Raw genomic sequence first — 16,072 nt, forward strand, 5'->3', positions numbered from 1 at the left:
GTGCACAGCAGCCATAAAATTTATCTTTGTTGAATCAACAGAAAGGATTGCATTTCCTAAAGCCAATCCAGGCAACTAGTTCTCCTTAACAAAACCCCCTATGGATAAGTATGTGGTAGGAATGCCTTGATAAGTGGAAGAGCATCTTACAGGGTTTCAGTTCTACACTCAGCATGTAAAATCATGTATAGTCAAAACAGCTCTTGCTCTCACTGGTTTGGTGAGATGCTCCCACATGCTTGTGATGACTGTGCAATTGGTCCTCTTACTCCATGTGTGTAAGACTCAATTATGACACCCTTGGGCAGCATGAAGGCATAGACTGAAAGAGCAGAAGCAGCAACTGTTCAGGTTGAATTTTATATTTTTTTCTCTCCAAGTCTCTCTCCTTCCCTCCCTCTCTTCACAAATAAATAAATTCAGGAAAATAAAATGTGCCTCTGATGCTATTACCCATACTCTCCATTCTGTCTGGAAGATTATTTCTCATCTCTGTTCTCATACCTCACTGCCTTCACAGCCTACTTATATCCCACACATCCTTTTGAGACTCCACTCAAGTCAATTCCCCTGACCCTCCAAGTCTAATGTAGTTGACCCACTTGTGGGTTCTCTTCGAATCTTTTGTGCCCCTTTATGCAATCATTTATCATGCCTACAGTAATAATTGGCTTACATCATTGCCGCTGCTCTAGACAAGGAGCTAGGCTGTATGCCTTTTTGTATCATTAGCACTGAAAACAGTGCAGGGCATCTGGGAGTTATTCAGCAAATAAGGAAGAGAGGAAGGGAAGGAGAGAGGGAGGAAGAAGGAAAAGGAGGTAAAATGAGATATTTGTGTGACTTGAGCAAATTTTCATCCAAGTGGTGTCAATTTCCTCATCTGGAAAGTGAGGGGGTGGCTACTTTCAATTTTGGAGAGTATTATTTTGTGATTCTAGACTTGGAATAACCTCACCAAGACCTAGCATCAGGCCAAAAAGAAGCAATTAAAGGAAATACTTCAGATAAGAAACAGCCTTTAAAAATAATCCAATCAGCAGAATGCATCTCAAAATACGTACACAGCTCTGATCCACTATCTTGAACAGTTGGGAAGTAGCATGTTCAGCAGTGAAAAAATCTCTAGGGACTTGGCCAATATGAACTCACAGATGTTTCTATTGAAGTCAGCTGATGAGTTTCCTCCAAGCCATGTTTAACCACAGTCCTCAGTTCACCTCCAGGGCACAGACCACTCAGCCCCTGCACCCTTGGCTTATGAAACAGAAAATAGAAAAGAAAAGAAAAAAAGAGAGACGAAAGGAAAGACAGAATAATCTCTCCTAACACAGATATTACAACTCTCACCTAAGGGTACCAAGAGTTGGTGACCTCTCTCTTCCTAAAGAAAAGTCTTCATTTGAAGTAAGAGGGCCAGAGAAATAGATTTACTCATTATTTTACGGTTTCTCTTCACTTATCATCCTTCTCTCTTTGTCAGAAAAGCCCTTCCACTATCCCCAGGCAGTGGATATAGAGACTGGAACGTGTATGGGTTTTCTTGTCAAGCGACATTTTTATTGAGGATATAGGGAGGCTGGAAGGATGTAGGGAAGAAATAAATAATCTGTTGAGTGTTGACTCTGCAGCAAAAGCTGTATGTACAGTATCTCTTTAATGTTAAGCTTCACAAGATCCCTTCCAGGTATGATCAGCCTTTTACAAAGAGGAGGAACTGGAAGAAAAGGGATTTCAAAACAACTTGTCTAGGTCCTCCAATAAGTAAATGACAGAAGCAGAAGTTGAGCCTCAGCCTTGGGCAATGCAAAGCCACCAAAACTCCCCCTGACCCAACTCCCACCTGCTCACTCAGCTCTTCCCTTGTTGCTGCAGACCTTCTCAACTGGAGTGCCAAGGGACATAAATCAGCAGGGTGCTGCACTCACGTCTCTCAGGGCAACCTTGTGGGGGCTGGGGAAGCATGAGTCCCTGGGCCCATTGCTTCCAGTCACAAGTGACTTCATCTGTTTAACCCAATGCTCCAAACAAATACGGTAGATGTGAAAAAGTTTGGGAAACACTCTATTCTTGTGTTCTGCCATGCTATTCATTGTGATGTTCCAGTCACACTGTTGTATAATACAAAAAGCTTAACACATACATATATGTGTATATTATGCCTGTGTGGATTTAGTCATGATGCATCCCCTCCACAGAATGCCTTGTCCCTTTTCTCTAGCTGGTTCATCCCTCCCACTTCCAGAGCAATTAGAATTTAACTTCAATGAAAGTCACATGTTCTTTTTTCTCAAGCACTTAGACTGTACCTCAGGTAGGGTACTCATCACATTGTGCTATAATTTACAGGTTTATATAGCTGTCTCACCCACTTAAAGCACAAGGGAGATATTCAGTAAAGATGTGTTAAATGAATAAATGCATGAAGTTGTGGAGGGCAAAAATTGCATTGTAATCATTTTAGACTTACCATGAGCTAGCTAAGGGGGTTAACAAACTATGGCCCCAGGATCAAATCTGGCCTGTGGTCTTTTTCTTTTCTTTCTTTCTTTCTTTCTTTCTTTCTTTCTTTTTTTTTTTTTTTGTTTGTTTTCTTTCCTCAATCAAGACTCTTTTTTTTTCAATTAAGACTATTTTTTCAGAGCAGTTTTAGGTTCACAGCAAAATTGAGGGAAAGATAAAGAGACTGCCTATATATTCCTGGCCCCACCCATGCATGGTCTCCCCCATTAGCAACCAGAGTGATACAGTTGTTACAACTGATGAATCCACATTGACATATCATAATCACTCCAAGTGGCCTGTTTTGTATAGCCAATAAGCTAAGAATGGTTTTTACATTTTTAAAGAGTGGCTAAAGGAAAAAAAAAGAGAAAGAGAGAGAATATATGAAAGACATTTTATGTGGCCCACAAAGCCTAAAATAATGACATCTAGCCCTTTGCAGAAAAGTTTGCCAACCCTCAATTGCTAAATCAAACAATCAAGATTCATTAATCAATTGATATAAAACACTGATGAAAGAAATTCAAGATGGTGCAAAGATGTGGAAAGACATTCCATGCTCATGGGTTGAAAGAACAAATATTGTTAAAATGTCTATACTACCAATCTATAGAGTTAATGCCATCCCTATCAAACTACCAACAGCATTTTCCACAAAACTAGATAGAACAAACAATCCTAAAATTTGTATGGAACCACAAAAGACTTTGAATAGCCACAGCAATTGTGAAAAAGAAAAACAAAACTAGAGGTATCACAATCCCAGATTTCAAGTTATATTACAAAGTGGTAGTAATTAAAACAGTAAGGTACTGGCATAAAAACAGATATATGGATCAAAGGATTAGAATGGAAAACACAGAAATAAACCCACAATTATGTGGTTAATTAATCTTCTACAAAGGAGAAATGAATACACAGTGGGGAAAAGACAGTCTCTTCAACAAATGGTGTTGGGAAAACTGGACAGCCACAATGCAAAAGAATGAAACTGGACCACTTTCTTTCCCCATACACAAAAATAACATTAAAATGGATTAAAGACCTAAATGTGAGACCTGAAACCATAAAAAAAACCCTGAAGAGAGCCCAGGCAGTAATCTCTCTGACATCAGCTATAGCAACATTTTTCTAAATGGGTCTCCTGAGGCAAGGGAAATAAAAGCAAAAAATAAGCTATTGGGACTACATCACAATAAAAAGTTTCTGCACAGCAAAGGAAACAATCAATAAAGCTAAAAGATAACCGGGACCCATGGGTGGCTCAATTGGTTAAGCTTCTGCCTTCGGCTCAGGTCATGATCCCAGGGTTCTGGGATAGAGCTCCTGGTCTGGCTCCCTGCTCAGTGGGGAGTCTGCTTCTTCCTCTCCTTCTGCCCCTCCCCCACTCATACATGCAAGCATATGCTCTCACTCTCAAATAAATAAATATAATCTTTGGAAAAAAAAACTAAAAGACAGCCTACTGAATAGGAGAAGATATTTGCAAATGACATACCTGATAAAGGGTTAGTATACAAAATATATAAAGAACTGATACAATTCAATACCCAAAAAACAAATAATCCAATTTAAAAATGGGCAGAAAATATGAACAGACATTTCTCCAAAGAAGACATCCAAATGACCAACAGAGACACGAAAAGATGCTCAACATCACTCATCAATAGGGAAATGCAAATCAAAACTACAATGAGATACCTTCTCACACCTGTCAAAATGGTAAAATCAAAACATAAGAAACAGGTGTTGGCAAGAATGTGGAGAAAAAAGAACCCCCTTGCACTGTTGGTGGGAATGCAAATTGATGCAGCCACTGTGGAAAACAGTATGGAGGTCCTCAAAAAATTAAAAATGGAATTACCCTATGATCCAAGAACTGAACTAGTAGGTATTTACCCAAAAACACAAAAACAGTAATTCAAAGGGATACATGCACCCCAATGTTTATTGTACCATTATTTACAATAGCCAAACTATGAAAGAGGCCCAAGTGTCCATAGGTAGATGAATGGATAAAGAAGTAGTATATATATGAAATATCATTCAGCCATAAAAAAGAATGAAATCTTGCCATTTGCAACAACATAGAGGGAGCTAGAGAGAATAATGCTAAGTGAAATAAGTCAGTCAGAGAAAGACACCATATGATCGCACTCATTTGTGCAAATTAAGAAACAAAATAAATGAGCAGAGGAAAAAAAAGATTGAGAGATAGAGAGAGAAAAAAAAAACAAACAAACAAGAAACAGACTCTTAACTATAGAGAACAAACTGATAGTTACCAGAGGGGAGGTGGGTTGGGGGAATGAGGGAAATAGGGGATGCAGATTAAAGAGTACACTTACCATGATGAAAAAAATAAATGAATAAAAGTACATCAAACAAAAAATAAAATAAATTTTGGAAAAGATTGATCAATTGATTTCATAAATATAGTATATATAAATAATTTTTCTTCTCAACTCTTTTCTTCTCAACTCTCAACTCTTCTTTCTCAGCCTAACCTTGCTTCTGGCCTCAATTATACCATGTTTTTTTCTTATTATTCCTCTATTTAATATTTCTTAACTTACTATTAAACTACAACACTACAACACACATACAAAAGAGGCAAAAGCCGTAACTGCAGAGATCAATGAATTATCACTAAGTGAGCACACCCAGGTGACTACCATCCAGGTCAAGAAATAGATTTCTAACAAATCAGAAGCCCCCATACCTCTTCCCAATTATTTCTTAAAGGTAACTATATCTCTGATTTCTAACTCCACGGATTAGTTTTGCCATTTATATAAAAATTTTTATCTTTATATAAACGGAATAGAACAGCATGTAACTATTTCTATCTCCATTTATTGCTCAATATTATGTTTGGGATATTTTCCTACTTGGTTATGGGTAACAGTTGTCTGTTCATTTTCATTGCTATATAATACTCCAATGTGCACACCAATGAGTGAGCTAGGGAGAGAGATTGAGAGATCTATTTTACTGTTGGTGGACATTGGTCTATTTTTCTAATTGAGGATGAACATGAATAATTCTGCTTTAAACATTCATATGCATGTAATTTGAAGATGTCTCTGACCATTCTTCAAACTCAGTTGAGTTCCCATATGATCAAGACTCACTACTTCACCTCCTTCTCCTCAGCTCCTTCCTTAAAGTTATAGATCCTAGCATCATCTTAGGGAGGCAGAACAATGTGAAGTCAAGAGCTTAGAGTCTGGAGCTAGACCACCTCGATTTAAATCTGGATCTCCCATTACTCCTATGTCATCTTACATCAATTACTTAACCTTCTGTGCACCTTGGTTTTCATAGCTATAAATCAGGGTATTAGAGCTAATTGAGTTAATATTTGTAAACTGTTTAGAGCAGTATTTAGCACATTGTAAGTAACATATATGTGTCTCCTCAATATTCAAATAGTTACACGGAAACAATTGTTCCGAATGACACAAGTTGACTACTTTCTTCTATTTGAGGGATAAAAAAAAAAAAATCTAACTGTTCAGGAATTGGAAATCCAAATTAAACACTCACAAAAAATTACCATAGCCTCAAGTTTTTGTTTAGGAATATATTCTTTATGTACTCTACCCTTGATAGAGTAAAACTGAAAAGCCAGGGGCGCCTGGGTGGCTCAGTCGTTAAGCGTCTGCCTTCGGCTCAGGTCATGATCACAGGGTCCTGGGATCGAGCCCCGCATCGGGCTCCCTGCTCCGCAGGAGGCCTGCTTCTCCTTCTCCCACTCCCCCTGCTTGTGTTCCCTCTCTCGCTGTGTCTCTCTCTGTCAAATAAATAAATAAAAAATCTTAAAAAAAAAAAAAAAAAGAAAAGCCAGACATCTTACAGTTGCTCAATAAAAACTTCCTACTCTGAGTAAAATAAATCAATATTATGTCCCCAAAAAAGGAACAAAAAATTTCTGATCATTGTAGTATCGAAATTAAAATCAGCTAATGCAATAGCCAACTATTTCATTTAGCCAGTTTATTAAACTACCTGAGAAATATTCTCTAATTCAAGTTAAAAACCAAGTATGTATTTATTAAATCGTATTCTTAGTGCTGTACTGAACTCTCTGAAAGAACACAAGAGAAGTATAATATACCATATTTTCCCTCAAATGCTTGTGATTTTGTTATTCACTCATTTATGTTTGGCTATTGGGTTCTAGACACGTGTAAGGCTATCCTTCTACATATAAAAGGATCAAAGAATATATGATGAGAACTAGACAGATCCTAAAGCAGGGCTGTTTTTGTTCCCACACCAAAACAAAATGCTTTTGTCAGAGTTGTACAAGCAAAAACAGCACCCCATGAACCTCATTTTAATTAGACCCATGTTTTACATGGATGAAATTAATGTTCAGATGAAATAATGCATTATGTTGATTTGGAGGCATTTTTATAAAATAAAAATTTTATTTTATCACATTTTTCCCAAGTCGGTGGAAAACCTCCATCTCTCTTGAGTCTGATGCAAGGCCAGCCTATTTAATAAGGGTAAGAAAATACCAGGTGGAAAGAGGAAAAGGAGTATAGCCAGTGATATGGTAGTAAATGTTTAACAACTAGTTCTCTGAAGAAAAGGGCCTGATTTGTATCAATTGCCCACTTCATGGTGTGAATACTCCCAGCATGGCTGCTTTCAATAAGCCCCCAAGGGAGATGTCACTTAACATGGAGTTGGAAAGAGTCACACACCATCAGCTATCATGAGCCAATGCAAGCTGGTTCCAGTGCACTAGTAAGTGCAGAGGAAAAGAATTTCAAATTCCCTCTGAAGAGCAACCCATCTTCCATTGCATGCCAGGCCTGACAATGAAGGTGTCCCACCCTTGTCTAGGGGAGTATCCATAAGAACTAGGACTGATCAAATAGATTCTCTCTCCCAAGAATCAGAATCTTGAACAGGGCACAAATAAAGAACAAATGCTTTCTCCAATGCTTGGAAAAAGTCCTTGAAGGTTGTTGCTCTCCAAACCTAGCCAAGCCCCCACCCTATGTGAAGGCTCTAGTCCATCTGATTTAGGACACCTGGGTCTTTCATGTTTTCCCATGGTTATATGAGCTTTCTTAAATCCTCCTAATCCTTGGTTCCCCTTAATCTGCCCAGAGTCCATCTCTGATTTATCCAAGAAGTAAAACAACAGATTTGGTATTTATTAGTTTATGATTACATGTGTTTAAATACTCGCTTCCCGATGGTCTTCTCCCAGACTCATTGTGAGTCTTACCAGGATGAAGGCAACAAAAGAGTCAAATGTAATTTATTCACAAAGGCACAAGGTGACATGTGTTCTTTCCCACCTTTTCTCATTATGACGACTAATTATATCTAATAACAATCGAGAGTGGTTCAGGGTGATGGAGGGGTACTACATTAGAGTAAAAGCTAAGACACTGTAACTGGGAGCTTGAAGCATAATGGAAGCTTAAAGTGAAAAGGACTTTAAATCTCTGTCACATAACAGATCCAATGTGGGCAATCGAGGAAGGTGAGCTGCTCTGCTCTACTTGGTCATTCAAACACCCAGGCTTCTATCATCTTTCTGTTCCACATTTCCTGAGACACACTAGCCATGACTAAAGTTGGGTTTCTATCATAATCCATTTCCAGCCATCAGGAAGCAGATGGAGAACAGGGAGGAAGCATACTCACATTCCAAGGGCAAGAACTTTGCCATGCGAAAAAATGTATCTAACTGGTCATCCACATATCTAGATACAACTCAGTTACAGTGCAAGAGAGAAAGAAAGCATTGCATCGAAAGAGCCTTCTAGAGCCATTTGCTGCTACTGTCTTTAAAAAAGAGTGCAAACACAAACCACAAATGTGAAAAGTGTTCCAAAAGATTAAAATAGAAATAGTCCAAGTCTATGTGTTTTCTGTGTAATGAGTTCACATAGGCCAGCAGTTCTAAACGAGAAGTAGAATAATACACTAGAACATCTTAAATATTTATAAAATATATCATAATTTGTTACTAATAATCACCAAAGTATTAAAAGTTGAAAACAATTCATTTTTGAAAAATTAGGGCCAATTCAAGATTATTCCGATAGCAGCGTTTCCTAAACTTTGATCGTTCAAGAAATACTATCAGAATTTTCTCTCTAACCGTATTATTATGGTAGCATATCTGTACTATTATTTATTATGGGACATTACTGTTATCTACTTAACATCTTTTCCTTTAAATGGACTCCTTTTTTTTTTAAAGATTTTATTTATTTATTTGACAGAGAGAGACACAGCGAGAGAGGGAACACAAGCAGGGGGAGTGGGAGAGGCAGAAGCAGGCTTCCTGCTTAGCAGAGAGCCTGATGCGGGGCTGGATCCCAGGACCTGGGATCATGACCTGAGCCGAAGGCAGACACTTAATGACTAAGCCACCCAGGGCTCCTCCTTTAAAGGGACTCATTTTTTACTTAGATAAATTTATTTATGAAAGAAACTTTCTCACGACTATAAATGAAAACCCAATATCACTTGCCAAAATAGAAAATAAACTTAAAAATAAATACAATTCCCAGACAATGTTGTTACATGTTAGCTATATACTGTTGCTAGCTGAGAACTCTGAGTCAGAGCTGGTCTTTGCTCTGTTCAAAAGGGAGATAGTAAGAGCTGAGATGTTTAAAGAAACACTGGTAACAAATTGAGTCTTCTCCCTTGATGTAATCTGAAGAATTGAAAGAGAATTTAAATAGGATTAAGTGACTATGTGCGTCAATGTTACTTGATTCCTATCTATGAACTACCTAAAACCACTCTTTGAGGAACCCTGCCCCAAGGAAAATGGTTTTTGCATATCCATTTGCACATAGATATGCTTTTTTTTGAGGGGGGGGTGAAGCTACAGTTAGCACATTGAGAAGTTCTAATAATCATGCCAGGGCCATAGGCTTTGAATATCATCATTCATGTGTGCCCGGGTGATAGAGGGGCAAGGAAATGCTGTCTAAATCCAGCTATTGTCTCACAGCCATGAACTGGAGGGAGAAAAAAAAAAAGTCAGTCACAGATGATTAGCCATCCATTACACGTGGGCCCCAAGTCTGAACCATCGCTCCCTCTTAGGTGCTGTTTATTTGGATGAGGTTGATTTCCAGACTTCAGGGGACTATTTTCTACTCCCAGCTCTCTTTGACATGCTCTCTGGAATGTTTGTGTTAGATGCTGCCCCAAATGCCTTAATCAACACTCCTCCCAAATAAAGATCTATTTGGTCAGCAAACCTAACCTATAATCACGTGGAGTCTCTGACTGCCTTTGAGATTCCTAAACTTACACTGCACAGTAGGAAAACATTTCCCGTTTAGAAAAAGACAGTTCCCTCAAGTGCCATCTGGCTATTAGAAGTCATAATGGCTACAAAGAGGAAGACTTCAACTCTCCCTAAAACTGGACCAGCGAAACTCTATGAAAGCAAAATAGCAGATCATGCCATTCCAAACTATGGCACTTTGGCTTAAGTATTATTCTGAGCTGAAGGCAAGTGAGAAGAAGCAGATAGAAGAAAAAGTTTCTGCCCTCCCTCTACTTGCTGAAAAGCAGGATATAACTTGTAAAGGTGCCCATTTCCCCTCTCTACCAGGAAGGACAGAAGTTAATCACTGGAGACAACTTGAGACTTGTCAGCTCAGAGACTGCACCAAAGGAATCTCTATAACAAACCTTGTGAAAACTTGCCCCTACCTGTCAGCAGTTGCCCATATAGTTACCTTCCCACAATGTCCCCCCCCCCACAAGCTCAAAGTCCTTTCTCTTTGTCTTGTCACTTCTCTACAAAGTTATTATGCTTTATTAAGATGCCACCTAAGCTCAAGTTCTAACCACCCCCCTTGAATTACTTATTATGGAGTTCTCCCGTGTGTACCTGAGACACATATGTTCATAAACTTTTGTTTTTCTGTTGTTAATCTGTCTTTTGTCAGTCTAATTTACAGGGCGCCAGCCAATGAACCTATGATGGGAAAAGAAGAAAAAAATGTTTGTCTTCCCCTACCCAAGGATGCATAGACTAGATGTATAATTTCTTAGCAATAAAGATCAAGCTTTAACTTAAATATCTGGTTATCACAGTGAGGCACAAATTTAAATGTGAGTAAATTGCATTTGTCAAATGAGATGCACTCAGAGGTATCTGAAGAAACCGGTGTGATGATGGGGATAAAGGAATGAAATCATTTATTGCATACCTACTCTGTTCTGGTCATTGTGCTATGTACATCATAAAGATTAGCTCATTTGTTTCTCTCAACTCTTTGAAGACTTGTAAAGTAATATGAAGATGTCTTATTCCATTTTTACTTCCCAATGTTAAGCCAATTAGACACTCAGGGTCAGCATCCTCTGCAGGTTTCAGATACTGTCTTAATTTCAAACATCTAGCATTTGCCCCCTACACCACTTCCTTTCAAGTTGGAAGTGATAAGGTGCAATGAGGGAGTCATATCAAGATCATATATAACACTCTCCTCTGTACTCCCAACACCTGGATGTCTCCAAGGGCTCTCCTTCCTCACCATTGAGAATCATTGCCTTAGTAAATTGCTGTTACAAAGGGTAGTTTGAAATATTCTTCAGGTAAATATCGCAGTTAAAATGGGAACCACTTCAAGACCTGGATCAGGAAATGGCCCATGAAGGTCTAATATCAGAGACCTTGGCTACATATCTAAGACTGCTCCTTACATTTAGAAATGGCACAAAAACCTTTTAAGATCATATTATGCTCTCTGCCTTTCTCTGAGTAGAGCCCAAGCCTCCAAATGTTATGTGTCTCTCCATTCCATCTAAAGTAATTTTCCTGGTGTCCCAGGGACATATAGAGGAGGACATCTCAACATGCCCTCTGCCTTTAGAATTCTGTGATCCCATAATATAATCAGAATAGAAACCATCATTAATATCTGTCAGGTAACAGAACCCAAATATCTCAAAATGTGAAAGAATCCTATTATAGCCTTTCCAGTACTTCTCAAATGAGAAGAAATGACCTTATCTGGAGAATTATTTTCAGCTGCAACTTTTAGCCAACATAAACCAGGCTCAAAACCCAGAGCAATTGTATAAAGATCCTTAATTTACATTTAGAAAAATATATTTAAATCTCCTCACACATGTGTATGTATTTATTGTGTATAACTAAATTGCCTGATAACAGAAGGCTTAAAGAATGCTAGCAGTGGGGAAGAGTTGTAAGTGGGAAAATGCTGCATTAGTCTGGTTCTTTAATTACAAGCTGTTTGCACTGTGGGTTGCGTATCGATGTATTTTTGTTTGTGTATGTACAGGTTGATCCTGGATATTTGCAAATGAATTTGTGAATAGGAATAATAAAGAAGGTTTCATTATTCCTCCTAAAGAGAATCTTGTGATTTGATTCTTTTTCCAAAATCACAGAGACATAAAATTTCAGGGTTAGAAAGGAGGTTATGTAGTCCAATTATTTACTCAATTATTGAATCTTTCCTACAATGTGCTTGACAAATAGTCACTCAATTGCCATCTGAGTGCCAGGAGTCAAAGGGAATTTCTGGAAGAGTCTATGTGTTTGCAGTAGACAACTAATGCTTTAGCTCTCCATCTTGCATTCCATCTTCTGAAGAAGACACTTGGTTTTCCTTTGGGGAATTTTTCTTCCCCATTTAATGCTGTCTTAATAGGACCATCAGTTGAGATGTCCCCTTCTCGGTTAGCCAAGGAGTGCTCATGTGACCTGAACTATGACAGTCCAGATCCATCACCCAAGGATTTAAATTCTGAGTGAAAGAGGATATGAGAGAAAAGTGGTTGGAACCAATTTATCCTAATGGCAGTACCTTGAAGATCCTGGTTTCCTGAAAGATCAGATTCTTCAACTTTAATTTCAGATCGGTGAGCATCCAACACTTTCTCATAAATTCGATTTTTGCCTAGAACTAGGCAGAGCCAATTTATATTAATTGCAATAAAAAACTTTTATCTGATACCCCACTGGCCTTGTATTTATCCATCTGGGAGAAATAGAGACAGGAATAATTCCTCTTCAGTATTATAGTCCTTTGTATCTGTAACTACTTAGAATGCTCCTCTTCAATCATTCTTTCTTTCTTTATGTGACCTTTTAAGAGACCAGTTCACTTTTCCTCCACTTCTGCTATGTGTCATACATTTCTTTGTCCTCCCTCATTCTCCTTTTCTTCCACCACTGTCAAGGATTACTGAAAAATATCTGAAATATGGGACAATAAACGCTTGGCCAATTCTATTCCAGCATTTTTCTAACAGTTTGTTAGGGTTGTGCAGTAAGAACTATAAAACTATGTATACAATAATCAGGAAGTTGACATGTAGTGAGTAGAAGCTGGGATTTCCTGTGCCACTGAATGTCACTCTTCTGCACATCCTTTCTGTCACTCTTGGCAACTGAGGTATCTCAAGTCCCTTTGATCTGGCTTACACTTTGACTTCTAGTGTATACAACGTGGTGTTTCTGGCTCTCATCATCCTCGGGGCCTCAGTTACTGGCATTAGTTTCTAAGACCTACAGAATGTGTTTCCATTTCTGGCATATATTCCATGTTTGGCTACCTGAATTTCTTTGAAAATATATGGACCTATGTTGCCATATAACTGGGAAGTAGGAAGAAAACTCATAACTCCTTTCTTTGCATGTTATAATGATTTTCTCCTGTTACATATAACTCTCTCTTTCTTACTTTTTTTTAAAGATTTCTTTATTTTAGAAAGTGGGGGGGAGGGGCAGAGGGAGAAGGAAAGAGAAACTTAAGCAGACTCTTAGCTGAGTGCAGAGCCCGATGAAGGGCTCAGTCTCACCATCCTGAGATCACAACCTGAGCTGAAACTAAGAGTCGGACACTTAACCGACTGCACCATCCAGGTGCCCCTCTCTTTCTTACCTTTGAGACAAGGTAGAGAGTTGCTTCTGGCTTGCCTTGGAGTCTCTCTTTCCAGTCAATCCACAGACCCTTTCTGTGGTACATCATCTGAGGGGATGAGCACCTCCCCTTGCCACTGGGAAGAAGCGCACTACTAGGGCGCCTGGGTGGCTCAGTCGTTAAGCGTCTGCCTTCGGCTCAGGTCATGATCCCGGGGTCCTGGGATCGAGTCCCACATCGGGCTCCTTGCTCCGCGGGAAGCCTGCTTCTCCCTCTCCCACTCCGCCTGCTTGTGTTCCCTCTCGGGCTGTGTCTCTCTCTGTCAAATAAATAAATAAATTCTTAAAAAAAAAAAAAAAAAAAGAAGCCCACTACTAGTCAACTTGCTCACTGTAGCATGTCCTGATTCCAGATGGATTTCAACATGATTTCAAGTCCTTTCAACCCTTCTACTTGATCTTCTCTAAACATGCTCCAGCTGGTCTGTTCTACTCAATTCCATAAGTATGTACTGAGTACCTACTAAGTGCCAGGCTCTGTGGTTACAAAATTGAATTGGACATGGACCCTGCCCTTCAGGGCAGATGAACACATAAGCAATATGGCAACAAAAAGTGATGAATGCAACAGCACAATTGAACTGGCACAACATGGCCGTGATTAAATCTGCCTGGTGAGCCTGGAGTGGAGAAAGGTGTCATAGAAGAAGTGACCTTGAGCTGGCTTTGTAAAGATGAATGGGAATATACCAGGTAGACAAGAGGGCATGCCACACATTTAAAAGTGAATGTGTCTGGGCGCCTGGGTGGCTCAGTTGGTTAAGCGACTGCCTTCGGCTCAGGTCATGATCCCAGGGTCCTGGGATCGAGTCCCACATCGGGCTCCCGGCTCAGCAGGGAGCCTGCTTCTCCCTCTGACCCTCTCCTCTCTCATGCTGTTTCTCTCTCGCTCGCTCTCTAATAAATAAATAAATAAATAAAATCTTTAAAAAAAAAAAGTGAATGTGTCACCCCAGGTGTGCATAGAAAGGGGAATACTCACTTTCTTCTATCCTCTATAATTGCAGACTATGATCATATTCATCTTTTTGGCAGCCACAACACACAGCTGGCTCACGGAGAACTAAAGCCACTATCTTTCGTGCATTGTTTTGCCACATTGACCCTCATCGTTCACGCCAGTGAGTCATTACTCTTTATCAAGGAAACAAAGGCAAGCCCTGAGCTCCTTCATCTGTCCCTCCTTGATCATGGCTCCTTGGTTCTGGAGAAGCAGCCTTGTATCTCTTGCACTGAGCAAGAGAACCCTTCCATCTTCACCAATTTCCCCTCCTCTCTCCTTCACTCATCTCCTTCTAAGACAACATGCTCCCAACTTTGCAGGAGGCAAAAATCAGCTTTCAACAAGGTTTATGGAGGTTTAGATGCAGTTTCTACCCAGCTGTTATCCCACGTTCTCCGAAACCAATCAAAAGAAAAGAAACCAAAAACATGTTTGCAAAAATCAAATTAAAGCCAAGCTCTGATGGAGTCACAGCTATCTACGCCCATACGGGCTGCCTGCCAAGAATGTTTTTAATATAATAACCGCTCATCCATAGACCCATAATAATTGATATTTGCAATTCGATAATGCTTCTTAACAATTTTTTATTTGTTTCCAATCTCCCCGCTTCCCTCCTCACCTCATCCGCCCAACAACCTCCTGTGTCAGCACATTCGTGGCTCTTAATGACCCTCTCAGCAGCTACTGATCAAAGTCAAATTTTAATTACGATTCTAATTTTGGAAGTTTGCTTCCTTTTAATCTGAACTTTTAGAAGGGAGTCAAATGTGTGCTTGCAACAACTCACAGAAAACCCATCAAGCTCCAGGACTATATAATTGGACGAGTTCAAGTAGTTTTGAGCTTCATGCTTCCTACCAGCTTATATCTACCAGGTGATGACACCTACAGAATGTAAAGTAGATAACTAATGACTGTAGTCCACCCTGAGGATGGGAGCATGAAACGAGATGCAACCATAGGACCACAGAACTTTACTGTCATCATTTCAGAATGTTGGCTTTTCCTCCAATCTTCTCTTCTTCCCACAGTTTGGCCTGAGCCAAACCTCAAGCCTTCTCTCCTCCTTTGTGCTAATCCCATGATCCCTTCAAGAATATCTTGATTTAGCCTTTGGAAATTCTTAACAAGACCACCTCTAAAACTCCACCTTCTCTGCAGCCTTTCCTGGTCCTTCCTGATAAAAAAGACCTCTCTCCGGAAATCCTGGAGCACTTACTGTCGTCATAATTAATATCAAATAGCAATCATCATAATAGCATCCACTGAGTACGTACTGTGTTGGCACATGAGAAGCATTATCTTATTTTATCTTCCAATAATCCTACTGTGTACTACTATTGTCCCCATTTTATAGATGTAGAAATTGAGTCTCAGACATATTAAAATGTGTTCAAAGTCAAGTAACTACTTAATGGTAGAGAATTTGAATGCTATGTCTATTCACTGCAAACCACAAGGATTTATATTCCTCCCACATGCACACAAATAATCTCAATTAGAATGTAAGCCTGTGCAAGAAAGAAGTTATATCTCAGACTTCTTTGAATCTCCTAATGTTCACAAAGTTGTCATTCAATAAATATTTTTGGATGGAA

This window comes from Mirounga leonina, unplaced genomic scaffold, assembly GCF_011800145.1.
Source record: "Mirounga leonina isolate KUSES-001 unplaced genomic scaffold, KU_Mleo_1.0 Mir_129, whole genome shotgun sequence".
Classification (NCBI taxonomy): domain Eukaryota; kingdom Metazoa; phylum Chordata; class Mammalia; order Carnivora; family Phocidae; genus Mirounga; species Mirounga leonina.